We start from the raw sequence: 11,211 nt of genomic DNA, 5'->3' as shown, positions 1-11,211 counted from the left end.
GCATTCTGATTACCCCTTCCCTCAATATGCCCCCCGCTTCTGTTATATCCCTCCCTTTCCTTATCCTCATCTTCTCTCTCTTCTTGTAGGGCAAGATTGATATCTATATCGCATTACCTGTATTTCTTATTTCCCAGTTGTATGCAAAAACAATTCTCCACATGCATTCCTCCAACTTTGAGTTCCAACTTATCTCCCTTCCTCCCTCCCTACCCATCCCCGCCGAGAAGGCAAGCAATTCAATACAGGCTATATATGTATAGTTTTGCAAAAGACTTCCATAATAGTCATGTTGTGTGAGACTAACTATATTTCCCTCCATTTTATCCTGCCCTCCATTTATTCTATTCTCCCTTTTGACCATGTTCCTCCCCAAAAGTGTTTACTTCTAATTGCTCCCTCCTCCCATTTGCCTTCCCTTCTATCATCCTCCTCTCACCCCACTTGTCCCCTTCTCCCCTACTTTCCTGTAGTGTAAGATAGATTTTCATACCAAATTGAATGAGCATGTTATTCCCTCCTTAAGCCAAATGTGAAGAGAGTAAGCTTCACTTTTCCCCTCTCACCTCCTCCCTCTTCCATTTTGTTGTTGCTGCTGTTTCTTTTTGATGGTTTTTCCTTTTGCTGTAATTCTTCCTTCACAACATGACTACTGTGGAAATATATTTAACATGATTGTACATGTATAGCCTATATCAGACTGCATGCTAGTTTTGGGGAGGGGGCAGGAGAGGAAGGGGAAAAAATTTAGAGCTCAAAATCTTATAAAAGTGAATGCTGAAAAGTAAAAATAAATAAATAAAGATTTTTTAAAACTGAGAGGGTTGGACTACATCGTCTCTGTGGTCTCTTTCAGCTGTACATGTGTGATCTTATTTCCACTTTGCCATGGATAAGAATCACTTTAGATAAGAAGGGGGAGGGACTGTGATCTCTTTGGTGGTAGAGAACCTATAATGATAAAATAGAAAGCTCCAGCTCTATAATCAGAGAACCTGGTTCCAATCCTACCTAAGACATTGTGTATCCATGTGATCATAAGCAAACCACAACCTCTCTGGGCCTCAGTTCCTCATTCTTTGTGGTTCCTTTCCAGTCCTAAATCTATGATTTATGATGATCAAATAATTAGCTAAATAGTCATTTTTTTCTTCTTCCACCAAAATAAAATGAAACAAATCTTCATAGAACATACACAACTTGACCTTGCCCTACATTTTCAGTCTCCTTATACATTATTCCCCTTCTCACATTCTTCAATCCAGTCACACTGGTAGTGGGGGGGGGGGAGAGGAAGGGAATGGGAATAAGCATTTATATACCATCTACTATATGCCAGGGACTGAAGTAAATGCATTACAAATGTCTCATCACCATCCTATTCACTAACCTTCACTCAATCTCTCCAGTGCACTTGGTATCCTGTATGTCTTCCTTTACCCCACCTCTTCACATCTCTTATTTCCTTCAACGTCCAGTTTAAGTATCATTTTTGACACCACTTTCAGTCACAGATAAGTAATATCTGAAACACAGAAAGTGAGAAGTCCCTCTATATTCTTCCCTGGTTAAAACAATCATATCTAGAGTATTATGTTCAGTTCTAGGCACCACATTTTAGAAGCTGGGCCAGGATGTCCAGAAGAGAATGACCAGGATGGTGAAGTGTCTAAAGAATTAGGGATGCTAGCCTGGAGAATGAAGGGTATAGGATAAAAGATCTGTCTTCAAGTATTTCAAGGTGGAAGAGGGATTAAATTTGTTTGGCATGTCCCCAGAGGGCAGAATTAAGAGTAATTTCTCTGGACCCAAGTTTCCTCCTCTATAAAATGGAGCAATTGTATTCGATGACCTAGATGAGGTTGAGTCATATGTACAAATTCACATAGAGAGGAAGAGGCAGGGATCAAACCTAGTTCCTCCAGAGCCACTATGATTTCTACTCTCTCTACTCCCTAAAAATTAGAGCTAATCACAATGAAAAGGGATGGACTGCCTTAGAAGGTATGGAGCAGGTATGACTGAATGTGTGGATCTGGTCAAAGGGCCACACATGAAAAGCTAGAGGCCACAGGTTCTCCACCCCTGGCGTGAAGTTTGTTTTCATGATGGTACTTTAAACAAAGACAAGATAACTACTTGTTGGAAAGTTTAATTATCATCTCCATACAGATGACCCCTACACCTCTATGCTTGTTAGTCTCTCTCCTGAGCTCCAGTCAGAGATCTTTAAATGTCTGTTCGACATGTCAAGCTGATTCATGAGCATCTCTAACTCAACATATCCAAAAGAGAATTCATTATCATTACTTCTAAACCTGCCTTTCTTCTTAATATCACCATTTCTGTTATGGGTACCATTATCATTCTAGTCACTTGGGTTTGCAATATTTCTGTCTAGTCTGTCATCCTTGACTCCTCAGTCTCACGCCCTCCTCTCTCCAAAAAAAAGCTGTCATCACTTCCTTTCCACCACCTCTCCCATCTGTCTCCATTTCTATGCACCACATACACCACACACACATACACACACACTCACACACAGGCGCCACCCTACTTTAGGCCATCATCCTCTCTCTCTTGGACTATTGCAAAAGTGTCCTAATTGGCATCTTCCCTGTTTCTATGCTCTCTCTCCACTCCAGTGCTTTCACCATACTTGCACTAAAGTGAAGTTCTGTCCATTTCATTCCCCTACCATTAAAACTCCAATGGCTCCCTACGATAGGCTTTAGGATCAAATATAAACTTGTCTACTTGGTTTTCAAAGCCCTACACAACCTGACTCTGTCTTACCTTTCCAGTCTTGCTATACATTATTCCCCTTTCCACATTCTTCAATCAAGACATACTGGCAGGGTGTGGTGGAGGGAATGGGAATAAACTTTTATATAAGACCTACTATGTGCCAGGCACTATATGCTAAGTACTTTGCAAATATTATCTCATTGGATATATGTAGAAAATAGTGCTTGAGTAGAGTTTTGAAGGAAATAAATGATGCTAGGAAGTGGGGAAAAGGAAGTAATATCAGGCACAGAGGATGCCAAGTGCACTGGTGTGATGGTAAGAGATTGAATGTGGGACAGTAAATGGGATGGTGATGAGATGCGTCAAATAAAATGATATTTGTAAAGTGCTTCAGTAAATGCTTTCAGCAGGTACTTTAGTATTTGCAGAACTTCATAAAGACTTTCCTGATTTTTCCTGATTTTCCATTCCATAATCTTGTATTTATTTTGTATATACTTGTATATGTACATATTTTCTGTCCTGATGGAATATAAATTCCTTGAGGGAGAGCTCTTATGTTTCACTTCTTTGCATTCCCATCACTGAGCACAGTGCCTTACACATAATAAGTACCTTGTATGTTGTACATAATAGATGATTAGCAAATATGTGGCAATTGAATGATTGGTTTTTCATGGATGGTTTGGGCTAGTTGACTTCGGTGTTCTTTTCCAATTCTATGATTCTGTGGCTCTGTAATTAGAGGGAGTGGAATTTGACATTAGGGAAAATTAGGTGATCAGCCCAGTCATGAAATAATAAGAATTTATTCATGTTTTTGGCACTATCAGCAAGAATGGAAAGAAATGGATTGATGGAGGAGAGATTTTGAAGTAGAAATGCACAGAATGTGAGGGGATGAAGGAGAAGTAAAAAAATACCTTCTGAATTTCTAATGAGGTAGACAGGAAAATGAGAGTACCATGAACAGAACAAGAAAGCTAGGAGGAGGAACTGGCTTGATGGGGGAAAAGGGAAGAAAAAGTTGGTAAATGTGGTTTTAGACATGAATTTTAACCTTCAGTGACTGGCCTAAAAATATGTTCTTATTTGTTAAATTGGTTGAGAATCAAAACAGGAAGCAATGCAGAGTCCAGTGTTCAACTTAGTTCAGCTCAAGGAAATATAATTTTCAAGTGAAATTTGAGGGATGAGTATCGTCCTGGGAACAGATGAACTGCATGAGTCTTCAGTCTGAGAAGCAACCTAGCTAATATTAAGAGGCTTATAACTATGTGCTGATGGTGTTTCAACCACAGAAGCTTCTGATACCAATCCTTTTAAAGCCTAAATCAAATGCCACCTTCTCTAGGTTATAGTGGGATTGCAATATGCATCAAGGAGGGAAAATCATAGATCCTTAAAGTATTAAACGTTGCAGGACAGGAAAAAGTAGAAAATACATTTTTCTCATAGCAAAGAACTGGAAACAAGGTAGATGCACATCAAGTGGGCACTTTCAGCAGCATGGTATGATGATGGTCAGGAAGCAGCAGTAGTGTTCTGCGTCTGAGGTGGATTAATTATAGTGACTTCTCAGCAAGCAGAAGCCCAGATCCACAGGACAGATCCAGGACAGGATTTACTTTGGAGTGTTGGGTTGAAAGTGGAGGCTAGAGCAAAGGGTGAGTAAGCCAAGGTCTAGAGAACTTAAGCACCTTGCCTGAGGTAACACAGACTGTAAGCAAGAGAGAAGAGATTCGAACCCAGACCTCTGAATTCAGAATCATTGCTTTTCCCACTGAATGATGCTGCCTTCCAGCTATCCCATGTGAAGGAGGAACAAAGAGAAGGAAAGAACAAGGGCTTTAGATATAGTCACCTTGTAAATTTATTTTGAGATTAATTTTGTTCCTGAACTCTATGACTGACATTATTATTATTAACATTATATTAGATATCCTGTGTTTAATCAGTAAGAATATGTGAAAAATGAATACCCACAAGAGATGAAAATAAGTAAATTGCAAAGTTGACCATCCAATTCACTTCATACCTCAAGAAAGCAAGGGTAAAACTCTAGAAAGAATATTGAATTTGGATAATCATAGGCTATTTTATACGATGGATTTGCTGACATAGTCTTCTTGTTGTGGTAGTTGAGTTGTTTCAGTCGTGCCTGATTTTGTGACCCCATTTGAGTTTTTCTTGGCAAAGATACTGGCTTGCTATTTCTTTCTCAATAGCCACCCAAACTCAAATAAAAATAAATAAGAAGGCTACACCTCCTGGCCTCAGACACTTACTAGCTGTGTGATCCTGGGCAAGTCACTTAGCCCTATTTTTGCCTCAGTTTCTTCATGTGTAAAAATGAGCTGGAGAAGGAAAACCACTCCAGTATCTTTGCCAAGAAAACCCCAAAATGATGTCACAAGGAGTCAGATATGACAGAAATGACCTGAAAACAACAACAAAAAAGTTAACCCACTCAGGAAGATAATTTGGTATATTGAAAAGAGGATGGAACAGTAATCAGGAGACCTGGTTCTCATTCTTCCCTTGCTATTGCACTCACTCCATGATCATTGGTAGATCACTCAACCTCTCTTCACTTCATCTTTAAAATGAGATGAATGGACTACACATATTTATTTGTTAAAGGGTTCTGGTTTTTTTCTTCTTCAATTGGGAATGAAAGGAGGTAAGAGGAAGAGGAGATAAATTTGGGTTAATTGAAAAATAATAAAAATTATTTTTAAAAAATAAAATGAAATAAATAAGAATAGATATTCAAGAAGGTCTTTTTCACTTCTAAATTCTAAAAGTCTACAAAATCAGAGAAATTTTAAGACTAGGAATTATAGATAGTCTTAGAGATGAGGTGGGGTTTCCATTTTCTGACTATTAAAACTGGTGGACTTAGCCAATTTTCATCATAAGCAGATATTTACAATATCCTTGGTCAAGAGTCTTTTTCTTGAATTCTTTGCAACTCAGCCTTACACACTGTCAATTTCATAGACTATTGGGTTCTAGCTACCGAGCAGAGGGCTTAAGGGAGGCAGAAGGGTCTTTATCCTTGGGTCTTTATGAAGCTGTGTAGATAGGTTCTAAAAATCTGTTGGCCTGCAAACATTTTTAATCACCCCTTTCTACTGTTACCATTGTAACAGAGATGATAGATTTAATTGCAACCAATAGGATAGAATCAGCCTTAAAAAATTGTGATGATTATCGAGAAATCCTCAGTCTCTAAAACCAACTTCCAGGGCACAATTCCTACCATTAGAGATTTATTCCTTTACCTTAAGGTCTGAAGGAGCCTTCATTTAAAATGCAAGTGCATCTTGGAAGGTTCTTAAGTTTTCTGGCATCTTCAATATGAATTAGTACATTAGCTATAAGAAGACTAGCTCCCCAAGAGAATAAAAAGGATATAAAACTGGGATTAGGGAATGAGAAAAGGGGAAAAAATGCTATTGCATCATACCTGCCATTGGAAGAAGAGAAATACCATTCCATTGATCACCAGACTCCTTTCTTCTAGGGCAGAAGAAAAAAGTCATTCTATAACACATTTAGATTTGTCTTTTGCTTTAGGGGAAGGAGAGTAACACCATTCCTTAAACTCTCGATACTTGGCCACTGTCTGGAACTACCAATGGTCCTGAGAGGCCTCTACTCTAAGGCCAGGCTCCTACAGCTAATAAAAATCTATCTGAAGTCATTACTCATTGGTCAACAAAATCCTCCCCAGATCATGTGCCCCATTGATTCTGAACCCCCAGCTGTCATCATTTGAAGTCTGTTCTCCAGCCCCATAGCCTGACTACTTATTTTCTCCGTTATCAACACAACCTCCAAATCTTCACTGTCCTACTCTAAAGCTACTCAGCCCTTCCACTGTGTCCTCTGGAATGTCTACTCCATGGATAACAAATTTACCTTCATCTTATATATTTTCCTTTCCCACTCCTTTCATTTTCAGGATTGCACTAAGATCTGCTCCCTCCTAATGACAAAACCTCCTTGGCCTTCCTTTTCAGCACTAGATACACTTTCACTCATTCCCCACCCCTTACCCCACCTCCAAGCACTGATTGAGGCAGGGAAGTTGTAATACTCTTTGTTCCCAGTTGCCACTTCCAGATTGTGTCCCCTACTGCTATCATTCAGTAAGCACTCCTCCTTCAAGGTTCACTCAATCTATATCTATCACCCAATCAAAATTTGGGTAATTGTTATCTACCAGCCTCCAGGACATTTCTCTTCTTTCCTCAACAAATTCAGTGCCTAACTCAGTCTTTTTCTTCTCCTCAACTTTTGTCCCTTATAATAGGAGATCTCAACATACATATTGATTCTCAAACATCTAACCCCTCAGTTCCTCATCTCACTCTTTTCCCATGAGCTCCTCCTCCACCCTATCTCAGTCACACACAATAGTGGTCATGCCTCCATGTTCATGAACTCTGAAATTCCCTTATCTGATCACAGTCTATTGTCACTTCACCTCTCCCTCTACCTGGAAACTCAATGCTCTCTTATTTTTTTTCCTTACTGTGACCTCTAACTTTAATCCATTGGTTCTTTCTCAGGCCATCACTCTGGACTACCTACATTCTCCTCCTTTCCCTATACTGACCCAGTGGTGAACCAGCTCAATTCTACACTGTCTTCTTCTCTTGAGTCCCTGGTCCCCATTGCATATTTTCAATGTTGCTCTGCCAAGCCTCAAACTTGGATCACTCCCACCATCTGCTGCTTTCATTCTTACACATGTGCTGCTGAATGAAGCTGGAGAAAACCAGTGAAACCATGCTGACTGGGTCTACTACAAATGTATGCTACGTAAATTCAACTGTGTCCTCACACCTCCAAGGACATTCTCTTACACCTCCCTAATTAACTCACTATTCCACTCGCCATTGTGGCTCCTCCAAATCTTTTCCTCTCTCCTCAAACCTCCCATGGCTCTCCCTCTTTATACCTTCTCAGCTGATAATCTGACCTCAGATTTCATTTTTTATTTATTTATTTATTTTTTTTATTTAACTTTTAACATTTATTTTCACAACATTTTGGGTTACAAATTTTCTCCCCTTTTATCCCCTCCCCCCCAAACCCAAGCATTCTAATTGCCCCTGTGACCAATCTGCTCTCTCTTCTATCATCCCTCTCTGCCCTTGTCTCCATCTTCTCTTTTGTCCTGTAGGGCCAGATAGCTTTCTTGACCCCTTAACCTGTATTTCTTATTTCCCAGTGGTAAGAACATTACATTTGATCCTAACACTTTGAGTTCCAACTTCTTTAGCTCCCTCCCTCCCCACCCCTTCCCTTTGGAAGGCAAGCAATTCAATATAGGCCAAATCTGTGTAGTTTTGCAAAAGATTTCCATACTAGTTGTGTTGTATAGGACTAATTATATTTCCCTCCATCCTATCCTGACCCCCATTACTTCTATTCTCTTATGATCCTTTCCCTCCCCATGAGTGTCGACCTCGGATTGCATTTTCCTCCCCATGCCCTCCCCTCCATCCTCCCCCCCACCCTGCTTGTGCCCCTGTCCCCCACTCTCCTGTATTATGAGATAGGTTTTCCTATCAAAATGAGTGTGCATTTTATTCTTTCCTTTAGTGGAATGTGATGAGAGTAGACCTCATGTTTTTCTCTTGCCTCCCCTCTTTATCCAACCACTAATAAGTCTTTTGCTTGCCTCTTTTATGAGAGATAATTTGCCCCATTCAACTTCTCCCTTTCTCCTCCCAATATTTCTCTATCACTGCTTGATTTCATTTTTTTTTTTTTAAGATATGATCCCATCCTCTTCAATTCACTCTGTGCACTCTGTCTCTATGTATGTGTGCGTGTGTGTGCGTGTGTGTGTGTGTACTCCCACCCAGTACCCAGATACTGAAATGTTTCAAGAGTTACAAATATTGTCTTTCCATGTAGGAATGTAAACAGTTCAACTTTAGTAAGTCCCTTATGACTTCTCTTTGCTGTTCACCTTTTCATGGTTCTCTTCCTTCTTGTGTTAGAAAGTCAAATTTTCTTTTCAGCTCTGGTCTTTTCATCAAGAAAATTTGAAAATCCTCTATTTCATTGAAAGACCATTTTTTCTCCTGAAGTATTATACTCAGTTTTGCTGGGTAGGTGATTCTTGGTTTTAGTCCTAGTTCCTTTGACTTCTGGAATATCCTATTCCATTCCCTTCGATCCCTTAATGTAGAGGGTGCTAGATCTTGTGTTATCCTGATTGTATTTCCACAATACTTGAATTGTTTCTTTCTAGCTGCTTGCAATATTTTCTCTTTCACCTGGTAATTCTGGAATTTGGCCACAATGTTCCTAGGAGTTTCTCTTTTTGGATCTCTTTCATGCGGTGTTCTGCGGATTCCTTGAATATTTATTTTGCCCTCTGGTTCTAGAATCTCAGGGCAGTTTTCCTTGATAATTTCATGGAAGATGATGTCTAGGCTCTTCTTTTGATCATGGTTTTCAGGTAGTCCCAGAATTTTTACATTGTCTCTCCTGATTCTATTTTCCAGGTCAGCTGCTTTTCCAATAAGATATTTCACATTATCTTCCATTTTTCGAATCTTCACGCTATGTTCTGTGATATCTGTCTTTCTCACAAAGTCCTTAGCGTCCATCTGTACCATTCCAGTTTTGAAAGATCTATTTTCTTCAGTGAGCTTTTGAATCTCCTTTTCCATTTGGCTAATTCTGCTTTTGAAAGCATTCTTCTCCTCATTGGCCTTTTGAACCTCTTTTGCCAATTGAGTTAGGCTAGTTTTCAAGGTGTTAATTTCTTCAACATTTTTTTGGGTCTCCTTTAGCAGGGAGCTGATCTGTCTTTCATGCTTCTCTTTCATCCCTCTCATTTCTCTTCCCAGTTTTTCCTCCACCTCTCCAACTTGACTTTCAAAATTCTTTTTGAGTTCTTCCATGGCCTGAGCCCATTGGGTGGGCTGGGACACAGAATCCTTGATTTCTGTGTCTTTGCCTGATGGTAAGCATTGTTCTTCCTCGTCAGAAAGGAAGGGAGGAGGTGTCTTTTCTCCGAGAAAGTACCCTTCAATAGTTTTATTTCTTTTCCCTTTTCTGGGCATTCTCCCCAGCCAGTGGCTTGACCTCTGAATATTCTCCTCACACCCACCTCGCCTCCTGGTCCTCCCAGCCAGTGTTTGGGGACTGGGATTCAAATGCTGCTTCCCACCTTAGGGCTTTTGGCGGGGGCAGGACTGCTATTCAGTGTGAGAATTAAGTTCAGATGGTCAGGTTGGGGCAGGGCCGCCTCTCAGGCACAGTTCCCTCAGGGGGTTTATGCACAGACCTTCCACAATGGATCCAGGCTCCCGCCCGCTTGCGGAGCCCCTGTCTGTAGCCGCCTCTCAGCTTCTATCTCCCGGGGGGGCCCGAGCCATGGGGGCACCCCACTCCCCTCTCGACCCGCCAAAGAGACTCTCTCACCAACCCTCACCTGTGGGTGGAGGGGCTTGTGCCGCCGCTGGAAATCCCGTCCCTAAAGCCTGCTCAGATCTGTACCTCTCGGAGCTGCGGCCGCCGCAGGTCCGGGCTGGGCTCCGCGTCTGCAGCGCGACGGACCTTTTGCGAGAGGTTTGCAGGTCCCTCTGTGGGTGGAGGGACCCTCGTGGCCACAGGATATCTCGTTTCCATAGCCTGTTCGGATCTTTTCCTCACGGTGTCGCGGCCGCTGCAGGGCTGTACTCAGCTCCCAGTCCCGGCGCCCAGTCCGCAGCGCGAAGGTCCCCCCGCGAGAGGTTTGCAGGTCTCTCAAGAACAGAAATCTCCCTCACTCCAATATTCCGTGGCGTCTGGGTGCAGAATTCACCGTGGGTTGGTCCCCTCTAGCCGTTCTGTGGGTTGTGGGTTTGGAGCTATGTGTATGTGCGTCTTTCTACTCCGCCATCTTGGCTCCGCCCCTGACCTCAGATTTCATAGAAAAAAAATGAGGCCATGCACTGAGAATTCACTCTTCTTCTTCCCTTATCCCACATTACTTAAGTGTCATCTGACACAAACTCCTCTTTCCATCTTTTGTTTAGCTCCAGTTTATCATGTATGTATCTTATATTTACCTTGGAGAGCAGGGACTGTCTTTTGGCTTTTTTTTTTTTAAACTATATCCCCATTGGTGTTTAAGAAATCCTTATTCACTAACTTAGGAATCAACCAGCAGGAATGTACCATGAGGGATACTTTCAAATGACTTTTTATAAGTACATGGATATTTCACTCCAGAAAAAAGCTGTTATTTGTAGCATGCAGATATTTATTTTGTGATAAGTTGAGTTACATTTTGGTCCACTGAAGACTTAAAGACTCTAATGGATAGCAATATGTAAGGGTTGCAATTTTACAACTTCCCAGGATGAGAAAGAAGTTTATTTTGGCTTTGATGGGAGACAAGTAAATTTTGAGGTGAGTGGAGTAGAGGAGGAGGTTGGCTAG

Source organism: Notamacropus eugenii, chromosome 4, assembly GCF_028372415.1.
Source record: "Notamacropus eugenii isolate mMacEug1 chromosome 4, mMacEug1.pri_v2, whole genome shotgun sequence".
Classification (NCBI taxonomy): domain Eukaryota; kingdom Metazoa; phylum Chordata; class Mammalia; order Diprotodontia; family Macropodidae; genus Notamacropus; species Notamacropus eugenii.
The sequence above is the reverse complement of the archived record's forward strand: the minus strand, read 5'-3'. Positions refer to the sequence as shown.